Genomic DNA, 14561 nt, shown 5'->3' with positions numbered 1-14561 from the left:
GAAATCTGGTTTTGTGATGTGCCCTTAAATATATAGATATGCAAAAGCCCTGCCTATGTACTTTGAATTTCCAATCAGTTTGTCCATACCTAAGTTGAAAATAAGACCTGATAGACAAGTATCATCCAACATTTTGGGAAAGGTTTCACATGAAAGGCAGATGAAAGCAATTAACTATATAATTAAACAAAGGAAACCACGGAAAACAGAAATTAGAGAGTGGAAGAAACTTTACATAAGAAAAGATACTGCTCCTGTGAAACAAGACCAGGATGGTAGAGAAAAGGAATGATCAGAACACAGGAGAAGACTCTTGAGATGTAATAATATATGCTTCTCCCAGAACCCAACCAAATAAATAAAGAATTCAGAAGGAGGAATGGGACGATAATGTTGAGGAAATGACCCAGAAAATAGAACTAAAAAAAATGAACAGGTGTTTGACTATTTAATTGGAATTGGAAAGGGAGAACAGGTAAAATTATGGGTAGGGAATTATCTAAGAAGTAACATAAGACATTTTTAAGAACAGAAGTCTAACATAGAAAATAGACACTATGATGAAATTTCAGAACACCAAGAATAAAGAAAAGATCCTTTAGGATTTAAAAAGAGAAACTAGGTCACCTTTAGGTCAAAAAGAGAAATTAAGCTTTTAAAGGGTTGGGTATCAGTATGGTACTGAATTTTGCAAGAGCAACTCTGATTGCTAAAAGATAATGGAACAATGCTCTACCAAGGCATCATGCCAAAATAATCTTCCTAATACTTAAAAATGGTCACCACACCCTTGTTAAAAAATTTTCAGTCATTTCCCATTATGTGGGGTTAGGGTCTATGATCCTTGGAATGTGTATCAGATTATTTCACAGTCTGAATCAGGAGTTTTTCTCCTGTTTCTCTCTTTACTTTTGGGCACATAAAAAACTGAAGTTATTGTAGTAGGCAAGATATATGTCCAATGTTTTCCTGAATATCTTGTGCATATCTTCAGCTTAATTTAAGCCTGAGAGAGTCACAGAGTGTTATAGACCTCTTCTCATTATTCAATGCACACTTCAAATGTCACTCTTGAAGTTTTCAAGTTTAATAATGTCCCTTATTTAATAAGAGAACAAGGATATAAGGAAGAGATCTGTTAAATTGAAAATAGGGTCGGCTTGTAGAATTTGTGCTCCTCTCCCTATCCAAATTAGGCACAATTAACTACTCTGCCATGATCCTATAATGTTATTATAATATTAAAATAAAATAAGACAATCTCTCCTATCTGATACTATCACATTACAATATAGTAATTTGAACATGATTTTTAAACCCCCCCTCAATTTTGAGCTCCTTGAGAACATGGTTTGTGTTTAATTAGTCTTTGTATCCCAAAACCTACATTTGTGTCTATGTAAACTGGTACGAAGTAAGTATCCCTTAAATTGAAAGGAATTAGTAAACATTCTAAAGTAAAAAAGCCAAACAAAATAGCTTCAATAGGGCTTATAAGGAGTGTCTGATATCTTTCCCAACATGATTAGTAGTGGTTGCTTAATAGTTTCATATGAAAATTCAGGTTTTCTGGAGCACCTGGGTGGCTCAGTAGTTGAGTGTCTGCCTGGCTCAGGGCGTGATCCCGGGGTCCTGGGATTGAGTCCTACATCAGGCTCCCCACAGGAAGTCTGCTTCTGCCTTTGCCTATGTCTCTGCCTCCCCCTCTGTGTCTCTCATGAATAAATAAATATTTTTTTTTTAAAGAAAAAGAAAATTCAGTTTTCTTTGGTCTGTGAACACTATCCTATTTCTCTTATCTATTAGCCAGATGTGCTACATCAACTAACTAAGTGAAGGGTTATATATCCCTTCTGATAGATGAACACATTCCTTTCAATATAGGGTGCCAGAGACACGATCATATTCTCCCTCTTGTGTTTCTTTTTTCCAGGAAGTTTGCTACAAGAAGGACAAGAACAAGGATATATGGATGAAGTTAATTAAGTGAAAATCGGGTCACTTTGTGGACTTTTATAAAAATGATGTATCTTTATAAAAACAATGTAATTTTCTTCTGCTTGGTATAGTTATAATTCTAATATCACAGGCATCATAGACTTTAAAAAAGGACAGGTACATTTATTTTGGGGCAGTGCTCTGCCATTTAAAATGATAGAAAACATGTCAATTTCTAAAATGAAAAAACTTTTATAAAAATGCAAATGAAAAATTATTTCAGCTTCCTAAATCCAGACTAAAAAAAAGAAAAACAAGGGCTATTTTCTTCAAATGTTGAGCAGCATCATGTTTGAGAGAAGACAGTTAATTTAAAACATTAAGGAAAAATTGATGGAGTTGTTAATGGAAAATGGAAGATTACAGCTTTTAGTGACATGTTAGACAAGCACATTTAAACAATTTAAAAGTACTTTCCCCCTACAAGATCACTTATGTCTCATTTATAAGTTGTTAGTGTCTTTAATTCATTCCAGCTGCTTCTGATTAGTTCATCTTTTTGAAGCAATGTAGTTTTATTGTGATGAGTGAAATGTATCTTTTCTCATGCACATAAGAAGCAGCTCTCAGCAAAACCCAGAAAGTGTCCTTATGATAATGTCTATCCCATTTTATTAATCTAAGTTACATTTCAGATGATGAGAGTATCACCAAAAATGAGGACAAGAATGAGATTTTCAAATGACCAAGCATGTGTGTATATGTGTGTGTGTGTGTTAAATCAAGGAATATGTGTGCCATATCCTGTTTTATATTAGTACCATGTCACCCCAAACAGTAGAGGAGTAATGCCAAGCTGCTGGAGGAGACCCAAATAAGGAGTGATGGTGATAGCAATGCCTTCTCAGCTGGCACAAAACATGCTAGAGGCAATGAGAATTTCAGCCTCAAGTGCCCAAGAATTGTCATGTGTGAGCTCTAGACTAGGTTTTACTGTTTTTGTTTGTTTGTTTGTTTGTTTGTTTTAATCAGTATTGTTTTTATGAGCCCTTTCCTGAAGGAAATATTAGGTGGCTTCCAAAAAGTGGTTATATTCCTGTACAATCTGATGTGGAGTTTTGGACCAAAGTTGGATTACCTTTGGAGAAGAAAGGTGGTACATAAGTGATTCTCAGAGCTAGTGGAAGTATCAAAAGAACATCATATCCTCCAAAATATATCCAAATCATTGTCCTGCTCTGTCAGTGTTTAGTGCTTCTACCCTACCTGAATGCTATAATTGCACACTTGAATAGCCTCTCAGCCATGTTTCCACACTTTTTTTCTTGCTTCTTTACAATCCACTCTCCCCATAGCAACTAGAGGGATATATATATATTTTTAAGATTTTATTTATTTATTCATGAAAGAGGCAGAGCATGTGCGCACATGCGAGAGAGAGGCAGAGACACAGGCAGAGGGGGAAGCAAGCTCCATGGAGGGAGCCTGATGTGGGACTCGATCCCGGGTCTCTAGAATCACACCCTGGGCTGAAGGCGGTGCTAAACCGCTGAGCCACCGGGCTGCCCGATGGATATTCTTAAAAACAAAATTACATTACTTTCCTTTTAAAATCCTCCAGTGCCTTCCCATTTCACTTAGAATAAGGTCCAAATTCCTTGTGATGGCCTTTACGGCCCCACATGGCCTGACCCATACCTCTCCAACATCATCTTCTGCCATGGTCTCCTCTGGCCACAATGACTTTCTTGTGGTTCTTGCCTATGGTTTTAAAATATGCTGTTTTTCCTCTGCCTGAAACATTCTTTTTGCAATCTTTCCGTATTTGAGTCCTTCCTTCTTCCTGTCATTTAGGTCTTAGCTCAAATATCTGAAACCAACCTAAATGACCCCCTTTCCCCATCTCCTCCACCCATTATCCTCTTATTTTTTTTTCATAATATATATTTGCTGTTATAGTATCTACCTATCTGCCATCGGTCTCCCTCCCCACCCCACTAGAATGTAAGTTTTATCAAAGTTGTGGAATTATCTGTCAAATTGTCCTTAGCTCCCAAACACTGCCAACTTCATAGAGACACTCAACAAAAATCATTAAATTGATTGTGTAGGACATTTTCACAGGATAATATACATATCCTGTGGAGGTCTATCCTCCCTCAATGTACTTAGCAGAAACAAAATAAAACAACAACAAAAAAACAAACAAAAAATACTCAACAGCACTGTCTCTGCCTCTGTTTCTGTCTCAGTCTCTGTCTCTAACTCTAGCTGTCTATCTCTCTTGTCTAAACTGTGGTTATCATACCATCTATGCTCTGTAGGTGGAAATCCTGCTCTTCTCTTGATCAGATGGTGCTGAAACAACCCTTTTGGTGACCCATGAGCTGCTAGACTAAGTCCACTTGTCCATCAGCATCAGAATAATGAATGATCCCTTCCCTCAAAGAACTTACTATCTCAAGGAAAGGTGGACAAATGGATAGAAGGTTCAAGGAGAGACAATTATAATAGGAGACTCAGGGTACTAAGATGGGCACCTCCTTGGGTTCCCTGAAGCCTCAGCTACCTCCTAAACATGAGCAAAGATTCTAGGTAAAGGAAGTAAGGATATTTTAGGAGGAGGAAGATTTAGGTGGCTTACATCATTTTTACAGGGTTCATAACTCATTCTAAATTGGAGCTTCCACTTTGAAAACATTAATTTAACCAAAATCAATCAAACAACAATCTAGCCATGTCGTGTCCTGAGACTGTAATTTAATAAGAAAAGACAGGTCTGGTTCAACTGTTTTCACTCGGCATCCTCCCCTCTTTGGAACTTGAGATGATCTTTGTAGCATTCTATCTTCTTTCTTCCTCAATCTTCTGCTCACCGGTGGATATTCTGTCCCTTTCGTCTCACCTCCATTTTTCCCTCTAGTATAATCCCAAACCCTTCAGCAATATTATTAACTCACCTCCAGTGACTTTAATCTTGCTCCTAAGACAGTTATCAGCATTTCCTTTGAGTTGTGATCTGAGATGACTCTATCTTCAAGGAGTTATTTTTCCAGAAGCAGGTTCTTTTTTTTTTTTTTTTTAAAGGCTTTATTTATTTTTTTGACACACAGAAAGAGAACACAAGCAGGGAGAGTGGCAGGCAGAGGGAGAGGGAGAAGTAGGCTCCCCACTGAGCAGGAAGCCAGGTGTGGGGCTCTATCCCAGGACCCTGAGGTCATGACCCAAGCTGAAGGTAGGTGCCCAACTGACTGAGCCACTCAGGTGCCCCTCCAGAAGCAAATTCTGAGAAGAATCAGTTATATAAAGAATTATAGAGAGGTGATCCCAGGAGGACCTGAGTGGAGTGAGCAAATGACCCCAGGGAGAAAAGGATGCCAATAAAGAAAGCTATCCTGAGCAGGCTACACCTGTGGGCAACTGGGGCTTTAAGCCCTTTGGCACTCTGGGAGACAGTGTAGAACAGGTCTCAGGATTGTCTCCTGAGGGGTGAAGAAATAAGTATTTCTATACCAACTCTCACCTGTCATTGCTCAGGGGCCACCCACAGGGTCTTAATTCCCTGGAACCTGTGGTTACCAGGAGCCCTCATACAACAATGGGCAGGTGCCAGCAGAAAGAAGGTCTCCCGCCAGTTTAGGAGAGAGATGAGCCCTAAAGGCATCATCAACAGTATGTGAGACACCAAACTCCTGTTGCCTGGACTTTCTTCTTGACTTTATTCTTCTCCCTCACACTCAAACTATGTTTGTTGAAGCCACTCCAATAATCCATTTAACCACAAATGTCAGTGCAACTTAAGAGCTGAAGGCTTAGTACCCAGATGCTACCTATACAATGTCTAATGCATCCATCCCTTTGTTTTTTCTCTTCTCAATTCAAACCTCATTGTGCTAAGTGAAATGAGTTAGTCAGAGAAAGATGCTATAAGATCTCACTCGTGGAATTTAAGAACAAAAACAGATGAACATATGGGAAGGGGGAAAAGAAAAAAAGGAGAGAGGGAATCAAACTGTAAAAGACTGTTAGCAATAGAGAACAAACCAAGTGTTGATGGAGGGGAGGAGGGTGGGGAATAGGCTAGATAGGTGATGGGCATAAGGAAGGCCCTTGTGATGAGCTGGGTGTTGTATGTAAGTGATGAATCACTAAATTCTACTCCAGAAACCAATATTATATTGTATGTTAACCTAAAATTTAAATTAAAAAGAAAGAATGGCAGAAAAAAATAAAATAAAATAAAATTTCAAATTGCTACATTCAGAAATACAGCTACAGAAAACAAACAAACAAGCCCTCGTGGACTCTCCCAGGACTATGGCAGCAGCCTCCTAATTAGTTTCCCTGCTTCCAGTCTCTCCAGGCTCTGCTTCGTACTGTTGCCAAAGTAATGTTCCTAACACAGAGCTCTCACTTGTGTTCACCCTGCCCTCATTCACAAAACCTTTTGGAAGTATGGAATTGATGCTCAGTTTAGCATTTTAGATTTTTGAAAATAATGGCCATATCTATAGTTGCAGCTTTCTGGTGTTTCCTTAGAGTTTATGCACATTCCCTATCACTCTCATTCCCCAAGCTTGCTCTGTATTTCCTCATTTGCCAGTCTTTGTCCCATCTGAAATGCCAGCCCCACCCTACTGCTCCCATCATCTGTTTGTTGAAACTGTAATTTTTTCACAATTTCCCTCAAATGACAGCTCCTCCACAAAGCTCTCTCTTCTTTGCCTCTTGTGGTATTTTGTCTTTTCCCGATGGCCCTTGTCAGATTTTGCCATCTATTATTGTCATTCCCTTGTTATGTTATAAGGCCCTAGTGGAAGAAAGGAACTAACACACAGTGCTTTGCACAAAGAAAATATTTCTGGTATTCAATTATATACGTAATACAAATTATTGCCAGAGGTGTATTTTCAAGTATACATTCAGCTTATCAATAGATTTTAAATATATACAAAGGAAATATGTTTTGCTCAGTCAGATGTAAATGAGATTGTCTGACTTGTCTCACTCAGGTGATGTGCATTTTCACAATGAGTATTATTATAAAGCATTAAGCAGAAGTCACAACATCATTAAATGTGCTACGGATTCCAGGTGCTGTATCAAATATCACAGAAATTATTAGCTCATGGATAGGTGAGGGTTAAATGACTTTTTCTGAATTTAGTTGCAGGAATTAAAATACAAAAACAAACCCTTCTCCCCTACTCACAGTGGCCACATCCTTCAGCTGCCTACTGTAATCATGTCCCCAAGAAAAAGCAATCTCTGCCTTAAAGGCTGGGTCAAGGAAAACTCTGGCCACGAGTAGCATCTGCCTTGGGTATCTACATCCTCTCTGACAACTCTTTGGTTATCCTCTTTTGGAGTCACCCTCTTCCTCTGTGCCTGTTTTCTTTTTTTTTTTTTTTTTTTTTTTTTTTTTTTTTTATGATAGTCACAGAGAGAGAGAGAGAGAGGCAGAGACACAGGCGGAGGGAGAAGCAGGCTCCATGCACCGGGAGCCTGATGTGGGATTCGATCCCGGGTCTCCAGGATCGCGCCCTGGGCCAAAGGCAGGCGCCAAACCGCTGCGCCACCCAGGGATCCCTCTGTGCCTGTTTTCTAGTGTCCCATCATTCATGACTGGTCCTCATTGATTAGTGCTCTGTGTTTCACCTGCAACTGAACCACCCAGGTACTCATCACTGCCAAGCTGTCCTATCTCTACAGGGATGTTAAATCAAGAAGGTGTGCTGTTGCCACTTGAGAAAAAGAAGTACCTTCTGTCTTAACCTCCCCTGTAGTGTGTGGACGACCTGTACCAGAATAATTTTTTTGTAGGAATACTCCCTAAAAATTCAGATTCCCAACTTCTACTAACATGACTACAAAATCAAAATCTTTGATGGTAGAATCCAGAGTCATTCCAGATGATTGTTGGAACCTCAGTTCCCATTTCTAGTGTGTGGCTAAGTCTGGTTGATTCTACCTCCTAAATTTCTCATATGTGCATCTCTTTCTTCCTATTCATTGCCTTGATTCGGATCCTCATTACTCATTACCAAGACCATTGTTTTGGTAATAGTCTGAGAGTTGCTCTCTTGGAATTAAGTCAGACCCCCCCTCCCTACAGTTTTCTATCAGTGGAATAGTCTTTATTAAGTCTAGATATGATTGTGCTATACCTCTTGTTAAGATTTACTCGGAACTTCATCACTTTTGTGATAGGAGCATCAGTGCTTTCTACCTGCTTTCTGCCAACTTTTATAGCACCACTTTCCTGTGCTCTTCTTCAGGTATAGCAGGCTCTGGCCACACTGAACCAGTTGAGCTGTTGCTTGATTGAGAATTTCCTCTCTTCCATACTTGAAGAGCTCCAATTCTTCCCTTGTGACCCAATCTAAACCCAGTCTTACTGCCCCTGAGAAGCCTTTGTTTGATAAACTTTCTCTTCCTCAGCTAATTAGCCCTTCCACCTCCATACTCCATCACCTTATGTAATGACTTTACATGTGTATTGGATAAATAACCAAATATCACACAATACACATCATTATAATATGAGCTCCTTGCAGTGAGAGACACTATAAAACCTATCTCAATGTATCAGCAACTAGGCCATCTTAGTTCATAATTCTACTTGGTAAGTGTTGTTGGAATACGTGAACAAACAGGAACATTTTCAAGAGGTTTCAGATCATACTAGGAAGGGCCATGCTAGGCAGGTTGGGCATTGCACAAGAACTCCTGGCTGAGAGGATGGTGGTAGCTTGATTGTGGGACTACATCAGCATGGCTGTGGGAGAATGGAAGAGTCCATAAAGCCTGGTATAGAACAGCAGTAGCTCAGAGTTTAGGAGAAAGGTAAAGAAATTATTTAGCCATAGACTGGAAACTTGACCCATTTTAAAAATAGAATTAGTGAAGAAGACAGAGAAAATTCCTTAATAAATCAGTGGCAGAAAAAAAGTGAACCTTTTGTTGATAGTCATGAACAGTGTACTGAACCATGAAGGGAAAACATTGCTAAATAATATCGCATGCCTATAATGGGTCAGACACTGTATTGAGGTATTTTATATATCTTATTTCATTTTTATAGTAATCTCAGGAAAAAAGATAATATTCCCACTGTACAAGTGATAAACTTTCTTGAGATCATCATTAGTAATTGGCCATGCTGAGGTTTGAGTCAGCTTTCCAATTTATAACGAGAGGTCTTTCTTTTTTTTTTTTTTTAAAGCGTGTGTTTTCTTTCTTTTTTTTTTTTTTTGATTTTTATTTATTTATGATAGTCACAGAGAGAGAGAGAGAGAGGCAGAGACACAGGCAGAGGGAGAAGCAGGCTCCATGCATCGGGAGCCCGACGTGGGATTCGATCCCGGGTCTCCAGGATTGCGCCCTGGGCCAAAGGCAGGCGCCAAACCGCTGCGCCACCCAGGGATCCCACGAGAGGTCTTTCTACCAGAGAAAAGAAGGAAACTTGAGTGTTAGTTATGATTCTTTTAACTAGATGTATGAACTTAACCTTTGTTTTCCTCAGTATTTCTTACCTGTAAGATTCTTTGATTTAATTGTGGGTTATCTTGTTGTTTTCAGTATTTCATGGTACAAAAATAGTCATTATATCTGCTACTCAATCCACCCAACATATGATAGGCATTTAAATATTTGTCAAACACATAAAGGAAGGGAGGAAGGAAGAATGGAAGGAGGAAGGAAGGAGGGTAGGAAGGAGGAGGGGAGGAAAGAAGGAATGTTGTCAATGACATAGAAGGCTTTTTACCTTTGGGTACATAATTTAATTAGGGACAGACAGGTTATCTGAAGGGTGAGGTACAGTCATTAAATAATTAGGATTATGCCCTCAGATCTATAATATCCCTCACAGTTTCCTCCCTAGCAGGAACAATGGAACTTTCTATGACAGAAAACAAAGTACAGCTGATTTTATTATTATTTTAAGTTTTTCTCTTCAGTTTATATGTAGAAATCGGTATTTTAATAGCATATTAATAGCATACATAAATGCTATAAATAGTATTTCTTATAAAGTGGGTCTAGTGGTGATTAACTCCCTCAGTTTTTCTTGACCTCAGGTCTCTTGTCTAAAAAAGTGAAGAAATGGATGAGTGAATAAGCTGTTCTAAGATCTGGTCTACAGCCAGGAATATATGATTTCTGTTGAGAAGTAAAACCCATAAGATAGTAGTCACCGTTGCCTCCCATTTCAGAGCTTGCCATCTCTATCAGAGTGAAGCTGGTATAGCTCCTGCTGCTGTGGCTTCTGAATGCCAGCTACCAGTAGAGCAAATTTCTACGTCCTTTGGAGCCCTTAGTAGTCTCCATATGTCTCCTTCTATTAACCCTTTCTTACTACTCCAGTAAATCTCCAGTAGGTACATTAGATCCTCTATAAGTCAAGAAGACCTAATATTTTCTTTTCAGGAAGGAATATTCAAGCCTAGGATGTAACATTTTCTGAACTAGGTTTAAACCAGGTTGGTAAACAAATTATACAAGAGACTTCTGAGAAGCTGAAGTTATTCTCCAGGAATAACTGGAGTAAACACTTAAAAAACTCCAATTAGTTGGAAAGATTGAATATTATTTCTGTCTTTTGAGTATTTTATGTTTCATAGGAGCAATGTCATTTGTAGGAATCATTTTGTTATCTCATATTATGTTCCATAGTAATTTATTAAGAAATGTTCTAGATAGAGACTTTAGGACCAAAAGGAATCCTACGGCTCAATAGAACAGTTTGCTTTCATCAACATCTAGTATCCACTTAGTACAAATGGAGTAAATAAACATTTCATTAGATTCTTACTCTATGGCTTCAATGTATGATTCATGAAAGAGCTTGAATATTATCACAGGTTTCACAGCTCAGGCTTGTCCTGGAGGGGTGCACAGACTAAACAGTAGGCAGTTAGACTGTATAATCTCCAAGAGCATTCCAGCTCTGACCTTGAAAACTTCTCTGTCCTATGACAGTTTAACTCCTTTTGGTGTCAGTATAGGAGAAACCTTCCCATCCTCAGACATACTCATGCACAAATCCTCAGACCAGCTTGAGCAGTTGCTAAAACACTTTTGGTTAAGCAAGTAAAAAATGAAGAACATAAAATTCATAAGAGACTTTCAGAACACCAGATCTGAAGTTTTTTCTTTTTTGCTGGTAGGGAAAGTTTTAGGAGCTGGAAGGCACTGAATCTATGATGGAGGATGGGGCAGAGAGGGCAAAGTGATGCCCCTGGAAAAGAGGAGAGAGTGGAGATCTCACAGTTCTGCCTGTAGCTGCTTATCCTTCTTTGTGCCAAATGAGCTGTATGGCTAAACAGGGGATAGATTGTTTTCATCATTCAGGACACAGAAGACTGGGCCTGACTATAGTTGGCCCTAAGTGAGAACCCTTCAGGTCCACTTTTGTAGCTCTATCCTTCACTAAGTCTTGTTTCTGAGGGATTTGGAGCTTAAAGTTTCTACCAGTTAGGCAGATATTAAGCACTTACTCCTTTTCTGAAATATTATTACACAAATGTTCAAACATATATCAACGTTGAAAGGACTTTACAATGAGTATAATGAATATCACTATATCCATCTCCTGGGTTTCACCATGGACACTTTATACCATATCCTCAGTGTCTTTTTTTTTTTTTAAAGATTTTATTTATTTATTCATGAGAGACAGAGAGAGGCAGAGACACAGGCAGAGGGAGAGTCTGGCTCTTTGCGGAGCCTGATGCAGGACTTGACCCCCAGACCCAGGATCAAGCCCTGGGCCGAAGGTAGATGCTCAACCGCTGAGCCCACCCAGGTGTCCCTCATATCCTCATTCTAACCTGTGGGAGTTCTTCCTGGCCACCAGAGCCGCTAGCCAGCCAACCTGTTCTCTCCTTTCTGCAAAGGTTTATTTTTTCACATGGGTGCCTGAGAGTGTACAGTACAGATGTGGGGCATCTGAATGTAGCCAGGAGGAGAGTGACGACAGCTCACCAAGTTCACAATAATAGAGCCCACAAAGGAATATGTAGAGATGATTGAATGAACAGGAAGGAACCAGTCTGACTTTTATGAAGGCGAAACTGCTGTCTGTCCCCAACAGGAGGAAAAAGACGAGATGCAAAACTATGAGGTCTTCCTGAGTTTGAAAACTCTTTTTGGCTTTTCTACGAATCAGTTTATCTCAACTAAAACCTTAAAAAGAATTATAAGAGGAGTTAGTGATGTAATATTTGCCATGTGAAACACTGCTGTGTGGGTGTTCTTTGCCCTGTGAGAGCCTGCCTGTTGAGGCTTCGGAAAGCTCAGTGCAGGACCCAGTGGCAGTCCTTCCACAGTGTGTCCCAGAATGTCCCTGTGTGCCAGAGTTAGGAGGAGAATGGCAAAGGAAGACAATGACCACTTCAGGGATAACAAAGCATGTGCTGAGTTTATTTAATTGCCTGATGAGGAAACAGAGTCCCCTGAAAAAAATTCTCTGTGTTGTTCACTGAATGGGGAAAAAGTCAGGATGGTTTGTGTGTTAGAAAATGAAAAGTTTCATTCTAGGGAGGGCGGGATGAGTCCTAGAGTCCATACATGGCTGATTCATCAAATCCCATTGCACACTGACTAGGTAAGACTCTCCAGTTGGGTCCAAGAGGATTCTGGCATTTTGGGGTGTTCAAAGTTTTTATCACTTATCCACTTTGGTGGGTGGCTTCAAGTTCATAGTGTTTAAGAGCTTCAGTTGTGCAGTTGTGGTGAAACAAAGCATTCCATTTTGTTATTGCCTAGATAAATGCTTTTATAAGTAGAAATTTTTCCTTTCAGAAGTATAGCTATCCCCAAATTCAGAAATTTTCAAGCATTATATCTACTTTTCTTTCTCCCTCCCTCCCTTCTTTCTTTCATTTTTCTTTCTTCCTTCCCTCCCTCTCTCTTTCTTTCTTTCTTTCTTTCTTTCTTTCTTTCTTTCTTTCTTTCTTTCTTTCTTTCTTCTTTCTTTCTTCTTCTTCTTTTCTTTCTTTCATTCTTTCTTTCCTTTCTCTCCAGTGGAAACTTTTTTCCAAATATATTCTTATGAAGAAGTCCAACATGTAAGACAGAGGAAAACAAAACTATCATGGTTATAGGGCACACAGGGGGTTTGAAGTCCCCTTTACTCAGCACCCAGCCTGGCTCCCCACCCATGTACCTGGAAGGGGAATGCTAGGTGGTGTATGGTCTTGGCAGAACATGAAGAAACCAAAAATCAAGGGAATTGCCGCCAGAAAACCTTATCATTGTTATTATCATCACCATCATCAAACCTCAGAATCAAAGGGTCAAAGAAGTTCAGGCTTCTAGGGAGCCTTGAAGGTTCTTTATTCTCTCACCCTTCAACCTTCCAACTGAGCAAAGGTATAGCCTCTGCTTGCATTAACAGTGACAGGCTCCCTTTCTCTGAGAGTCCTTCTCCTCCATCAACTCTGAGCACTGTGCCTGTGAACAAGCACTGTGTGTCTATGGCAGCAGACGTCACCTGTACCCCTTCACATTCATTTCTGAAGGATCACACAGAATGAATTTAATTCTGCTTCCGTAGGGAATCTTGCTTTTATCATCATCATCATCATCATCATTATCATCATCATCATCACCAGATTATGTGCTGTGTCAGAATTCAGTGGAAATAGATGCATTTTGCAGTAAGAGAAGTTCTAATTTTGAGTTCTGGTTCTCCACTTAGAAGCCTGGTGACCTGGAATTAGGTACTTAAGTTTTTTCTACTGTCCCATCCATTTTCTGTAAAATGGGAGCAAGAGGGCCTGCATCAGAGGATTGTCTGAGAATTGTATGTGATGATGTGTCAAAGGCATCAGGCACAGTGCACACACAGAATGGGCTCTTGGTCAGATGCAGCTATTATTAGTTGAAGAGTGTAGACTGTGGTAGTGACAGATGCTGTGTCTAATTTGGTGGCTATGTACTGTCCCTGGGATTGAAGTGCTTATGGTTTTCCTTTATTTTCACTGTGACATAAGGTATGAACATTAGAAATGATAATTCAGTGGATTTAGAAAACAAAATTACATGCCTCTATGAATTTTTTTTTTCTTATCAGAGGGGACAGGGATAACACAAAGTGTTAAAAATCTGTTTTTTTCTCCTTTGACTAAGGCGTATACATCGATAACTCCTGCATTGAAGATATGTGCTGTCACTCATCTGGGATGCAGTGGGAGCTAAGGCTACACAATGTAATGATGCCAAAGGAGAGCTGCTTTTCAGTTTTGTCTACATGCAAAGCAGTGGGATGGAGGCTGCTTCCTCCTTGACTTTTCTGCAAAGCAGTATCTCTACCAGGAATTCACAAATATTGGGTACTACTCACATTCTTAGCTGAATAAATCACAGGAAAGCCATTTGAAAGTGTGGTCAGAACCTACTAGGATACTTCAGCCAACAGTGGGGCAGACACACATAGTCTTTCATATTATGCTGAGTGTTGGTTTTCCTTTTGAACTACATGCTCCTTCTACTAGCACTCCTGGAATTTTGGTTAATTAATTATGCCTAATATAAATGTGTGTATATATATGTATGTATGTACATATGTATATACATATTTATATAATTATTTACATTCTGATTATACTTCATTTTGA

At 39.4% G+C, this 14561-nt stretch overlaps 1 long non-coding RNA gene across 3 annotated transcripts in view; it reads left to right on the top strand.

Annotated features, from left to right (window-relative positions):
* LOC121494864 overlaps positions 1 to 14561 on the top strand; it is a 323293-nt gene that overhangs the window by 194176 nt on the left and 114556 nt on the right. For 2 of the 3 annotated variants that reach the window (XR_005988888.1, XR_005988887.1), the window contains one exon: positions 1934 to 3393. The exons of the other annotated variant lie outside the window; for it this stretch is intronic. This is a non-coding gene — a long non-coding RNA (uncharacterized LOC121494864). Of the gene's footprint in view, positions 1 to 1933; positions 3394 to 14561 lie in introns of those variants that run through there. 3 annotated transcript variants of the gene reach the window in all.

This window comes from Vulpes lagopus, chromosome 1, assembly GCF_018345385.1.
Source record: "Vulpes lagopus strain Blue_001 chromosome 1, ASM1834538v1, whole genome shotgun sequence".
Lineage (NCBI taxonomy): Eukaryota > Metazoa > Chordata > Mammalia > Carnivora > Canidae > Vulpes > Vulpes lagopus.
The sequence above is the reverse complement of the archived record's forward strand: the minus strand, read 5'-3'. Positions and strand labels throughout refer to the sequence as shown.